Genomic DNA, 12015 nt, shown 5'->3' on the forward strand with positions numbered 1-12015 from the left:
CACTATGCCACTGTGAGGAAAATTAATCGTTGGCGGACATTAATATGTGTACAGAGTGATCATTTGCTGATCATTTCTGTCAAGATACACGCGCTTTTGTCTATACTTGTTGCATCCCTGTCATTGAACCTAAACGTTATTATAAGCACTCACTTGCCTTCCTTTGTCACAAGTGGAGAAACACTCTTGTGCTGGATGATTGTAATATTGACAGAGGCCCCCCTACACCAAGGGTTCCAGGTAACACTGGGAATGGAGGCGGGACTCCGCCAGTCCCGATTTTCTCTCCATACCGATCGAGCACGAAGCTGCGCTCGTCTCACTGCTGCGCTATACGTCTGCATCAGAACATTTTTTTAAGAAGTATACCTGTTTTTCACAACACTTGATTTGCTTCAAGAACGTAAGTGACGTTGTTTTTCGTATTTTCTGGCTAATTGAAGAAATATCGGCGGCACGATTATTATAAATTGATGTGCTAGACTAAGAAATTTTGCGTCATTGTTTCAACAATGGCAATAAGTTATACAGATTTTAATCTTAACGTACTTAATTAGATTTGAATTTATGAATTGAAATGTAAGAGTGGGGGAGAGATTCGTGAATGATAGATTTCTGTCTTGGTATGGCAGTTAAGATGCAATTTTCTTTGCACTCATAGTTTGTGATTATTGTGTGTCCATGGAGTTACGTGTTGCCCCCCCCTCCCCTCCCAGTTCACCACACACGCAGAATCGCGGAACTGTTGAGACGATGAGTGTGAAGCAGCGACAGAAGTTACGCTCAAAGCATTAACACTTAACGTAATTCTTAACGTGAAAGTACGGTTTATTTGTTCGTTGGCCTTTCATAGAAGCTGTTCCGAAGTAGTTGATAGTTTAGTAAAATGCGAAAACTGTTACATGTGGGTTAAAAAAAATAACATGACATTAAAACATGGCTAATAAGTAAAACAGCAATGAATAAACAAATGAACGTTCAATAAACTTATTTAGTTTTATTTATCTATTATTTGTTTTAATTACGTATTTGTGTAATTAAAGTTTGGAAGTCGGCAGTTCGCGAAGTGTAATTGAAATGATATGGAACAATTGTAATTTGCTTATCACGGGCTACTGGACCAAGTTCTTTTGTGTTAAAATTTCATCATTTCATCTTCATATAGTCCAGTCTCATTTGTCGCACAGTTTTATGTGATTGTCAATCCGGAGATTTTATATTGTAATGTATTTTAAACGAGAAAATTGGGATATTATTGATTATTTCTTCTATTATTTGCTGCGGATGCCGTTGTTAATTTGTATGTTCACTTCTGGAATTATATTTTGAATGCTTTTTTATCTTCCTTAAAGGGAACATAAAAGTTTGAAGCGCGGTAAATAGTACAAAAATCTGTAAGGGTAAAGTTTTGTGTCTCCGCTTGTTTAGTTGCAGGCAGACTTCCTGCCTATAATAAAACAACTTGTGCGATCTGAGCGGTATAGCGACTTTGTGTTCTGCTGTTCAGCCCGTAAAGATTGCCTTTCAGTTGTCAATTCTATAAATAAACACGCGAAATATCGGATAATAATGATGATACATTAATGATGATTTGTTGCTTGATTTTTAAATACGCCATTATGTCCTTCCTGGCTGAGGGTGCTGCGACTTTTTTAGCGCATTTTTTGGCTTTTGCTGCGTAAATCCAATGCGGCGGAAACCTGAGCTGTTCTCGCCACCTGCATGACGCCCCAATTTGCCGTAAGATCGTCCTGCTTGGACGATGTTGGGCAGCTCTTGATCCAACGCTGCTTATACTTGTTACTGGGCGTTAATTTGAAGCTTAGCTCAGCCGCAGTTGCACCTATAGGCGACTCCTTGACCGCGCGTTTGTAATGTGCTATTTGCCTCATTTGTACGAGGCTGATAAATCTGATAAATAAAAATGAATGCCCAAACGATCGAAGTAATTAATTTATAATTGTAAATGATTCATGGGTTTTACCCAATACACATAAATCAATAATCAAGGCTTATTCTTCCAGCAGTTAAATTTGTAATTCATTTAATGAGACGTTTTAAAACTACTTTCCTATATATATTCTACACTCTGTCCGCATGCGTTTATAAAGGTATGTGTGGCTGTGCATTGTGTTGTTGGTAGGACAGGAATAATAATCTGTTAAATCTCTGAAATGTAAATCTTAGTAAAACACTCAGACACTCCAAGTCATTCAAATGACAAAATGGTACCGTGGTGTTTGAAAGGCAAAAGCATCCTTATAAAAATTATAACACTGTCATGGGGTAGCTCTGGGGAATAGAACTGACGGACAACAAAAAGCAGTCTTGGGGGGGGGGGGGGGGGGGGGGTTGTATATTTGACTTTGGGGGAAGGCTCCCCTTGGCTTATTTTACGTTGGCCAGTCCGTGGCTGTCTGCGGGAGTAAGGTTCTAAGACCATTAAGTGGAACCTTAAAAGGAAAAATGACCCACTCTGTGTTAAGTATTTTTAAGTGTGTTCTCTGTTTTAAGACGTGGAGAGCTAACCTGCCACAGACAAGAGTTTAAGTCTGACTGCCCCCTCCGCCCACCCCAGTGGACAGTAAGAGCCCCGCCCCTAGTTTGTCATGCTCTGCCACTTAATCATCAGCAATGTTGGCTACAATACGCCGCGCATCCGCACTGAATACAGCATTTGCAGCGCCACACTCCACGTCCCTCCCTGCCTTTGTGCTAAACACATCAGAATTCATCATGGTACCAGATCCATTGGCAGCAAAGGTTCGGGGCGTTTTGGGGAACTATAGATACCTTCAAAGGCGCTGGTGCATTTATATTATCCGCGATTGTTTATTAATTCACCAATTTAGCTACAATAGTGAACACGCCTCATATCATATATATATATAGATTACAGAATAAAACACCTTTGGAGCCCAGGACAGATCGAATTACCATTGACATTACAATAGTGTAGAGCCCCCCCCCCCCCCCAAACTAATTATCTTGCTCCAAGCTCCAAGATTGTAATTACACTTTCGTTGTCATGACATCCACTGTCTCCTGTATATTATAATGCTGTATTATGTTACTCTCCCACCACAGCAGTTCAATTTGTGTAATTAAAAGAATAAAGTAGGCAAAATCCTCATAGCATTTTATTAACCAGTTGCTACCAGATTTTACCACGTTTTGAATATAACATTTTAGTTCTTTTGCTACCTTGTATATCCATATGTACATTTTATTTATCGGCTGCATGGACATTGGGTTGTATGCCAGCTAAGGAGAAGAGGAGAGACCAATACAAGCGGAAAACTGGAGAGGGTGACGCCCATGATGCTGGGGAGTAGATGGAAAAGCGGGTTAGGTTGGGGGAAAAAAAGAGGGAGCGGAATGAAGGGAGGGGAAAGACCGCAATACAGCGGCAGGGAGAGGGTTGCTGTGAGAGGAGAATTTCAATGGCGCTCCAATCAAGCAGACAGGCTCGTTAGTTCAGGGAACATTTGCATAGCGCAGAGGCACATTCATTTCGGTGTCGCTCGACGAAGACAGTTCAGATTCCTGTCTTATATTTATTTATACGCCGCGATGTGTTCAGTATTCATCGGCGCTCTGCGCTAAACCATATGCTGTGATTCAGGGCACGCGATGTAGCTTTAAATATTTACATACTTAGGCGCCATCTTAGCTGGCTGGTTTGATTCTGAACTTGCTTATTCATAGCGCTGATAATCAGCGGCACAGGCTGGCAGGTGTGGCGTGGGGAAGGTGGATGGAGGTGGATGTTTCAGGAAGCGCAACGAAAGATCCTTATTTTGTCATGAGTGGCAAATACAGACTTTATTACGTATAATGACATCGAAAAGGGGCCTAGATCTAATTAAAACGCTTATTATTTCCCACAATTTAAAGACAGCGACGACGTTAGGCAAAAGAGAATAGAGAGGTGTCACTGTTACGCCCTTTTTGTGACATCAGCGGGGCCTTAAAGGATCTGATAAGGAGCTTCGCGAACCTCAGGGTGTCGCTGCGTGCCTAAGCTTGGGGGACAGTGTGTAGAACACACACATCCCACTACATACACATCCCATTGCATACACATCCCACTGCATACACATCCCATTACAGCAATATCCCTGTGTATAAAAGGCAGAAGTTCATAATAACTACTCCATCATCCATCCATCTATCCATCCATCCATATTCAAATCACTTATTCAGTACAGGGAGGGGTGGAACCTATCCCAGATAGCACAGGGTATGAGGATGGAGAACACCCCACCCTAGATAGCATGCCAGTCCATCTCAGAACTATTTTTATTTTTAAATGCTTTTGTGGTTGTCAGTGTGTCAGCTGAAGTGTGAATTTTAAATATTTTGGGTGTCTGTTGTTAACTAAACAGGCTGAACTGAACCTCAAGCACGTAAAAGAGAGACAGTTGGGCTGGTTTACTCTAGTGTGACCAGCTAGCGATCTCCAGATCGTATCCATCAGCTGCAGGGCCCCCTTCCTCTCTCCCTCCGTCTCACTCCTGTCTTCCTCTTTCCTGCCGATCGCTGCTAATTAAGGAGGGAAGCAGAGAAAAAGGCATGTGGGTTCCGTCTCTCCGTTCTCTCTGCCTCCTTTGACAGCCACACATCTGAGTAAGTGTACATGTGACAGTTCCTGATATGTCGTGGTTTGGCGTGTCGGTGTGCGTCTCTCGCACTAATTTCATGTCTGCGGGGGCTTCCATCTGCCTCATTAGCGATGCTCCAGTCTTCCCTTGTGGAAAAAAAAGAGAGAAATTCTCACTGCAACAAACCTTTTCTCTTTGATCTCGGGATTTTTTTTCTCTCCCTTCCCTTCTCCTCCACCATCTCTGTCCCTCCATTCCAGAATTTTCCTCCCCATGCACCCTTCCAGTCTTACTGCACAGCAATCAAATATTTGAAAAAGCCTCAGGCAGCACAGATATTTTGTATTTTTAGAAGAAAACATCCAGCTCGATTTCTCTGTTGATAGCACTGCGGGCTGATATATTGGACTGGCTCCACTCTTGGGTGAACCTGTTCTACAGTTTATTTTTACTTGTGTTTTTTTTTTTATCGGTGCTGTCCCACTTATTTCACCACAATGATTGTAAATGCCACCATGCACCTCAGGTGCTGTTGTCTTTTTTGCACAAAACAATAGATTTTTTTTCCCCCTTGTCCCCTGCAGCACAGTGGCTCAGTGGATAGCACTATAGCCCAACACATCCTGGGTTCAAATCCCACCTCCATTCTCTGTGTGGAGCTTGCTCTGTTTGATCTTTGTTTGCTCTCCAAGTTAGATGTACATCCCATCCAGGGCGTTCCTCAGCCTTGTGTACTATGCTGATATGAGTAACCCTGACTAGGAGAGGTGGTGAAATGGATGTGGATCCTTTTTCCACGTCACATGATGTGTGTGATGGTCACATTAGTTCTTGAATGGGTTCATCGTCTCCGACTGTACTTGCAGGGGAGAATGCCATCTGTGTAGTTTGAGCCACTTTATGACTGATATGTCTGGCAGCCTAATGCACTAGGCTCGTGCAGAAGGGTGGGCTGGGGGGGCTGAGCACCTGCCCGTTTTGCCTGCACTATTTAATGTGAACTTGTGCGTGAGCTTTAAAGGTACTAAGTGCCTCTGCACAGCCTTGATATGCACAGTATGGGTGTTTGAGGGACCAAATCAAAACCTGTCGACTGGATTGATCGCATTGCAGATTTCCTGCAACTGCAGAGAAAAGAAACTCTAAATAATGTGAGATTCTTTTAGATTTGGCTACTGAAGCAAAGATATAGATGCAGTGACTTTAGAACATTTCACTTGGCCTTGTATCCTTTTTGGTCATCTTGAATCTTGCTGCTTCCAGAAGTTACTTATCTACCTGCTTTACAAGAATTTTCAATTGAGTGATTAGTTGTCGGGGCGGCATGGTGCTGCAGTGGTTAGCACTGTTGCCTCACACCTCTGGGACCTGGGTTCAGGTCTCCGCCTGGGTTACATGTGTGTGGAGTTTGCATGATCTCTCCATGTCATCGTGGGGTTTTCTCCAGGTACTCCGGTTTCCCCCCACAGTCCAAAGACATGCTGAGGCTAATTGGAGTTGCTAAATTTCCCGTAGGTGTGCATGTGTGAGTGAATGGTGTGTGAGTGTGCCCTGCAATGGGCTGGCCCCCCATCCTGGGTTGTTCCCTTCCTCGTGCCCATTGCTTCCCGGATAGGCTCCGGACCCCCCGCGACCCAGTAGGATAAGCGGTTTGGAAAATGGATGGATGGATGATTAGTTGTCATTGTCAACACAACACAGCACACAACAACAAAATGTGTTCTCTGCATTTAACCCATATGTGACATAGCAGGGGGGCAGCTAATTTAGCGCCCAGGAAACAGTACCTTGCTCAGGGTACCTCAGTGATGCCTTACTGGTCGGGGATTCAGATCTGTAATTTTTCAATTACAAGTGCGCTTCCCTAACCATCAAGCCACCACTGACCACTGAGTTTGACTAGAGAATCAAAATCAGGAATAAAAGTTTAGGGGGCATTTATTTCAGACCCAAGTAGTCTACGCATTTAAGAGGGCCACAGAGGGGCTTTGCTGGCTGTTACAAGGGCACCGCCCCCCCAGAACTACCACTGGTGCTTAGAATTACTTTTCAGCTTAGAGCTCGGGTTAGGGTAAGGGTTGATATTAAGTTTAGGGTTAGAAAAATGCAATTAGTTTCTCGAGATCTCAAAAAAATTATTCTGCTATCATGAGTTAACAATGTAAGATATGTCTTCTTGACTTCCGTACTTCTGCACTAAATTCAATTAATTTTAGTATCCTTTCCTGTAGCTGGCAAAAGAATTTAGCTGTAGTGCATGTCTCAGGGGTCTAACATGTGCCCTAATATTTACTATCACACTTTTGACTGAGATCCTTTCTCCGTATCTCATGCGCAGTGCGACTGTCACTGGTTTGGCCCTGTCGCTGTCCACGGGTGTGAAATTGTCTGGAATAAAAATATATTATCTGATAAGTTTTGGGCCCGGTCTGGCTCAGTAGGGGAGGAAGGAACACCGTGGGTTTGGTGTCACTGCTGAGAGAGCGTCATCTCTGGCTGGCGACCTCGTGAAGTGGGAACATGTGGAAGTATATTCTCACACACGAGGAGCAGGTCTCCATAAAGCAGGAGAGACAATGACAAACGCTGAGCTCTAAAGGACTTTAAGTATCACCCCCAGGGTCTCTCTCAGGGCCCGGGAGTTACTGCCATGGGAATGAAGCTGCTGTTATTACGGCGATAGAATGGGGGTTTACTGCAGTGAACCTCTGTCACATGTTCCAGGTTGATCATCTTGCAGTTTTTTATTATTATTATTATTATTTTATATCCGCCTCCCTCCCCCTTTTTGTTCTGTTTTTTGGTGACTCCCCCCACGGCTGTGTTTGGAGACGCCATGCAGCAGTTGCCCCAGTCCATACCCTCCCAAGGAGTGACCCGCTGCACCTTGTTGGTTGCCCACCCAGTGTGTTATTTCTGCATCGTGCGCTGTGTGGTACACAGGCTGGTGATATGCTGTTAGAAGATGGATGGATAGATAAATTACATTGGAATTTTGGAACCAAGAGGCAGGCTTGATCCTGGTGGACACCATACAACAGTGTCCTTCTGCGACATTCTCCTCATTCCAGATGCCCTACTGCTTGTCTTCACTAAGAGCCCCTCTGTGTCTCTGCATGGCTCCTGGCAAAACAAACAAACAAACAACGTTTTGAATTAGTAATTAACGTGAATCTTCTGTTTCTCACCATCCCTTGTGCTTCTCTCTCTCCCCTCCTCTTCAACGCTTTGCCATTTGCTTGTGAACTTGTCATTTTACGAGTACTTTTTGTCAGGTGATGTGTGTAAACCTTCCCCCCACCTCCCCCCCACCTGGCTGAAGAAGGCCCGTTTTGTCTGTTGATGTCAGTATATTTAGGTCAGCTGACCTGCTGGCCTATTCTCCCTGCTGTTACACATACAAACGGGGAATCTGAATTAGAGACAACAAAGGGTTCAGGTGAAGATTCCGTATCAGCCTCTCATTATATAAACAAACCATAACAATGTTCTTATATAGACTCTGACTTACCCAGCTCTTGCACTGGTTTTTCTGTCATGGCAACCGCATCATCCTCTCTGTTTCCATTTCCGTCTGCCAGCCTGCACTTTCTGTTCCGTATCTTTCCACCCATCACAGCGGTGGTGTCTGGGTTTATTCTGCCGTGTGCCGGTGTCTGTTTGATCGTGGCCAGCTCCGCCACTCCAGCTGCAGTCTCCATTCTGAATATGGCAGACTTGTGAAATTCCATAGTCGCCGTTAAAGAATTGGAATGGCTATGAATATTTCCTCGGGAAAAAAAAATGTGTGTGACAATCACACCTGTCCACTCTTTGGGAGAGGAGTTGTTGGGGACGGGGGAGATGGGATGGGACAAGGTTTCTTGAACAGCATGGGTGTGCATGGACCGGAACGAGTCCGGGGGGTAGCAGTGGTGTAGAGTTTGGCCCATGCTGGATGGATAATTAGGAGCGTTGGGACGAATCCTCCTGGGCTGGTTACGTTTCAGACTGATTGCTGCGGGCTAATAATATTGCATTTATGAAACTCTGCACCATCTGGCCAGGAAGAGATGGGCAGGGCAGACCCAGATGCAGAACCACAGTCAAAACCAAGTCTCGGTAATTCAGCGGTGTAAATGAGCAACCCCTCCCCAAGTGGTACAGCCCTAGTTTGCCTTAAATTTCAGCTAGCTAAACAGAACAACTACAAATGTACCTGGTAGGCAGATCGGCACAACAATGTGGTAGAAAAAAATAAATAAATAAGGTGAGAGATGATACGGAGAAGGCAAGAATTAAAATGAAAAGGGAATCAGAGGGAGGGTTCAGCAAAATGCTGTAAAATAATGGTTAAATTATGAGCACCGAGTAAAAGCGCAGCAGTTGGGCAGTGCGAATGGCCAGCGGGGGCATTGTAACGCCAGACACTCAGGTCCTGCCGCTTCGCTAGCTTTAGCTACCACGGCGTAACTGTCATGATTAGCGTGTGTCTCGTTTCACAGAATATTTTCCCCATTTTGCATTTTATCGCTAGCAGACTAGCTCTGTTAATGCACTCTAGCAAATAAATGGGATTGGGCAACGAATAAAATAGCTAGATTTTATTTTTAAAATAAGCAGTAGGTGTAAACTATTGAGCGCAGGTTTTAGTAGCAAGTTTTAAAAAAAACACGGTCTAAAATGTTATAATAATTGCAACATATGGATAAATCCAGGAAATCGCGTACTCTTATGCAGGTAGACCTGCTGTAAAGACATAATCGTTGTTATGGTTAATAATCCTCAAACAAGCCAAGTAATCTTATATAACTGTTTTATTCTAAGTTTAGCTCATTCTGTCATGCTACAGCCTCCTGACTGAGGCGTGCTGTGATATTGTATTGGTCAGCAAGGATCTCCTAAGCTTATTGCTCACTCTATTGGCCTGTGAGAATGTCAAGAATGTCAAAAACAGACTTATTACACAACCAGGAGCACTTATCCTCATATCAACATATCCCAAAGAAAGATGTTCTTATGGGCTGAGAAGGTTATGGAGACCAGCAACAATGACTCGTGTTTAACGGTAGAATAGATTTCCTGGTTGCAGTGTCAGAATGCATTTCCAGCCGATTGTGTCTGTTTTGGGTGGAGCCACAACAGCTGTATTACGTGGAGAGATCCGTTTTTCAGACGCTTATTCATACAAAGCACTCCCCCATCCTCTCTCCATCCAATTGGCCGGTCTGCATCATGTGACTCCTGGGCTGCGTTCTGGCTGTTGCTGGCTGTTGGCTTCCCGGTTTTAATTGTTGATTAGAGGATTCTTCCCTGTGAATGCTTTCTGAATTTGAATGAGCGTGGGGTGAGGGGGAAGACAGATGGGGGGCTGCAGAGGGGGACAGAGATGTTTGGGGGATGTATTATGGTATTATGAAATGTATAAACGCACACGGTGATTCCGAAAGAATGAAGGTGAGGAAAAAGAACAGAAAATGGAGGGAGGCATGCAAGTAGAAAAAGGAGAGGTCTTTGCGGGCTGCTGCAGACATTTTAATTTGAGCCTGGTGCTCCCTGCAAAATCATAATGAATTCATCTAATTAATTTAGCCCATGCCAACAGATGGCTGCAGTCACATGACTGCCGTTAAGAGAGGCACCCCCTCCCACCTGGCAGAAAGGTTAACCCTTTAGTCACTTTGTGTGACGGGCAGGAATTGTTCACACACTGTCTCTCTGACAGCCAAAAGCTGATCTGATTTGTGTGCTGCCAGTGAGATACGATGCTGATTCACTGAGCTCTGTGTGTAAGTGTGTGTATGTGTGTGTGTTTGTGGACTGCGTTTACTATATATCACATTGTGGGGATCAAATGACTTTCGCAATGTGGGAAAAAAAACCTGTTATTCTAACGCTGTTGGGACCACTTTCCAGATCCCCGTGACAACAGCAAAAAAACTAAAAATGTCTTGTATTTTGATTTGATTGATTTACTTATGGTCAAGGGCAGGGCTGGATAGGGGTTAAGGTCGCCCTGTTGGGATTAGGATTATGCTTATAGAAATTAATAAAGTTCCCACAAAGATATGGATGCCTAATCTGCGTGCATGCCTGTGTGTGTTTTGCATGAGGAAGTGGAGCCATGTCTGTAATTTGGGTGACGTATGTCTGTCGTAGAAAATGTCGTAGAATGTACAGAAAGTTTTACGTTAAGAAATCTGTATGCAAATTTCATGCTAGCTGCCCTTACAAGTGTTGAACAAAAACAAAATTCATTGTGTGAAAAATACTAGGGGTTTTGGCTGAAACAAACAAACGTGGTCAAAATTACGGATCCCTGTGAAGGTCAGCGCAACCTTGACATACATTTTCAGAGAAACAAATCCAGCGGGAGCAGGTAAAGAGTAGAACGAAGTTAAGAGTTTGGTGAATGAACAAAGGTTTCATGTGTTACTTAAGGGGCTCCAGACTATTAAATCCAGTCATTTTCATGTTCTCCTGTCGTTGGTCTGTACCAGACTGCACATGGTTTTCATACATCTCATTTATTGTTACGTGGTTTGATTAGCTATTTTTCTTATATAGACGCTCCCCAGGATACGTTGGTCCATGTTACGAAATGTTTACGAAACAATACGATGAGTAAATGTTTTTTACTTTCAGTACATTATTCAATAAATTACACGACATATTCAACACTTCGTTATAAAATTGGCTTCATGTTAATGATTTTGCCCAACTGTAGGCTAATGTAAGTGTTCTAAGCATGTTTAAGGTAGGCCATGCTCGGCTGTGGTGTTTGTTAGGGTAGGTATACTGTCCTAAAATGCATTTTCGCCTTACGATATTTTTGCCTATCGGAACGTAATCCCATTATAACCTGGGCAGACGCTGCATTGTCTTTGTTTTGTTCCTGCTTTTATCTAAAGTGATACCTCTTGTTATATAGCTGGTGCAGTGTATTTTATCGTATGTTTGTCAGCCCCTTTAATCGTAGATCTCAATATTAAAGCTCACAGAGAAATCACCATAAATTAACCTCCAGCTACAAGGAGAGAAACATGGGGAGACAGAGGGAAGCAGAGAGCCGGCGACATTGTGGAAGGGCAGAGGGTCCAGAGCGGGGTCACTCCTGGGGTGAAGTCAATTCCCCAGGCAAACCCTCTGCCCCCCAACCCTATTTTCACACCTTCCTCAATGACTCAGCCCCGGCCCCCATCATCCCTCGTGCCCCTGGGTTGGGGAGGGGGGGGGGGGGTGGGGTGGTTCAGGCCGGTGAAGTGATTCTGACATGTGCCTGATAGTGACTGTCACACTGTCTAATTGGGGCTGTCAGGAGGAGTTACAGTCAGAGAGGACTGACACAGAGGATCCGCAGCCACCAGTCCACGATTCCTCGTACAGACATGGCCAAAAATATTGGCACCCCTGCATTTATGTCAGAAAATGC

At 43.9% G+C, this 12015-nt stretch overlaps 1 protein-coding gene across 4 annotated transcripts in view; it reads left to right on the plus strand.

Moving 5' to 3' along the window:
- Positions 1–268: 268 nt before the first annotated feature.
- Positions 269–12015, plus strand: part of LOC125711941 (uncharacterized) — a 44625-nt gene continuing 32878 nt past the window's right edge. For all 4 annotated transcript variants that reach the window (XR_007383165.1, XR_007383166.1, XR_007383164.1 and 1 more), the window contains exon 1: positions 269–403. The gene's annotated coding sequence lies outside the window, so the exon portion shown is untranslated. The remainder of the gene's footprint in view (positions 404–12015) is intronic.

The sequence above is a fragment of the Brienomyrus brachyistius genome, chromosome 17 (genome assembly GCF_023856365.1).
Source record: "Brienomyrus brachyistius isolate T26 chromosome 17, BBRACH_0.4, whole genome shotgun sequence".
In the NCBI taxonomy this organism is placed as follows: Eukaryota; Metazoa; Chordata; class Actinopteri; order Osteoglossiformes; family Mormyridae; genus Brienomyrus; species Brienomyrus brachyistius.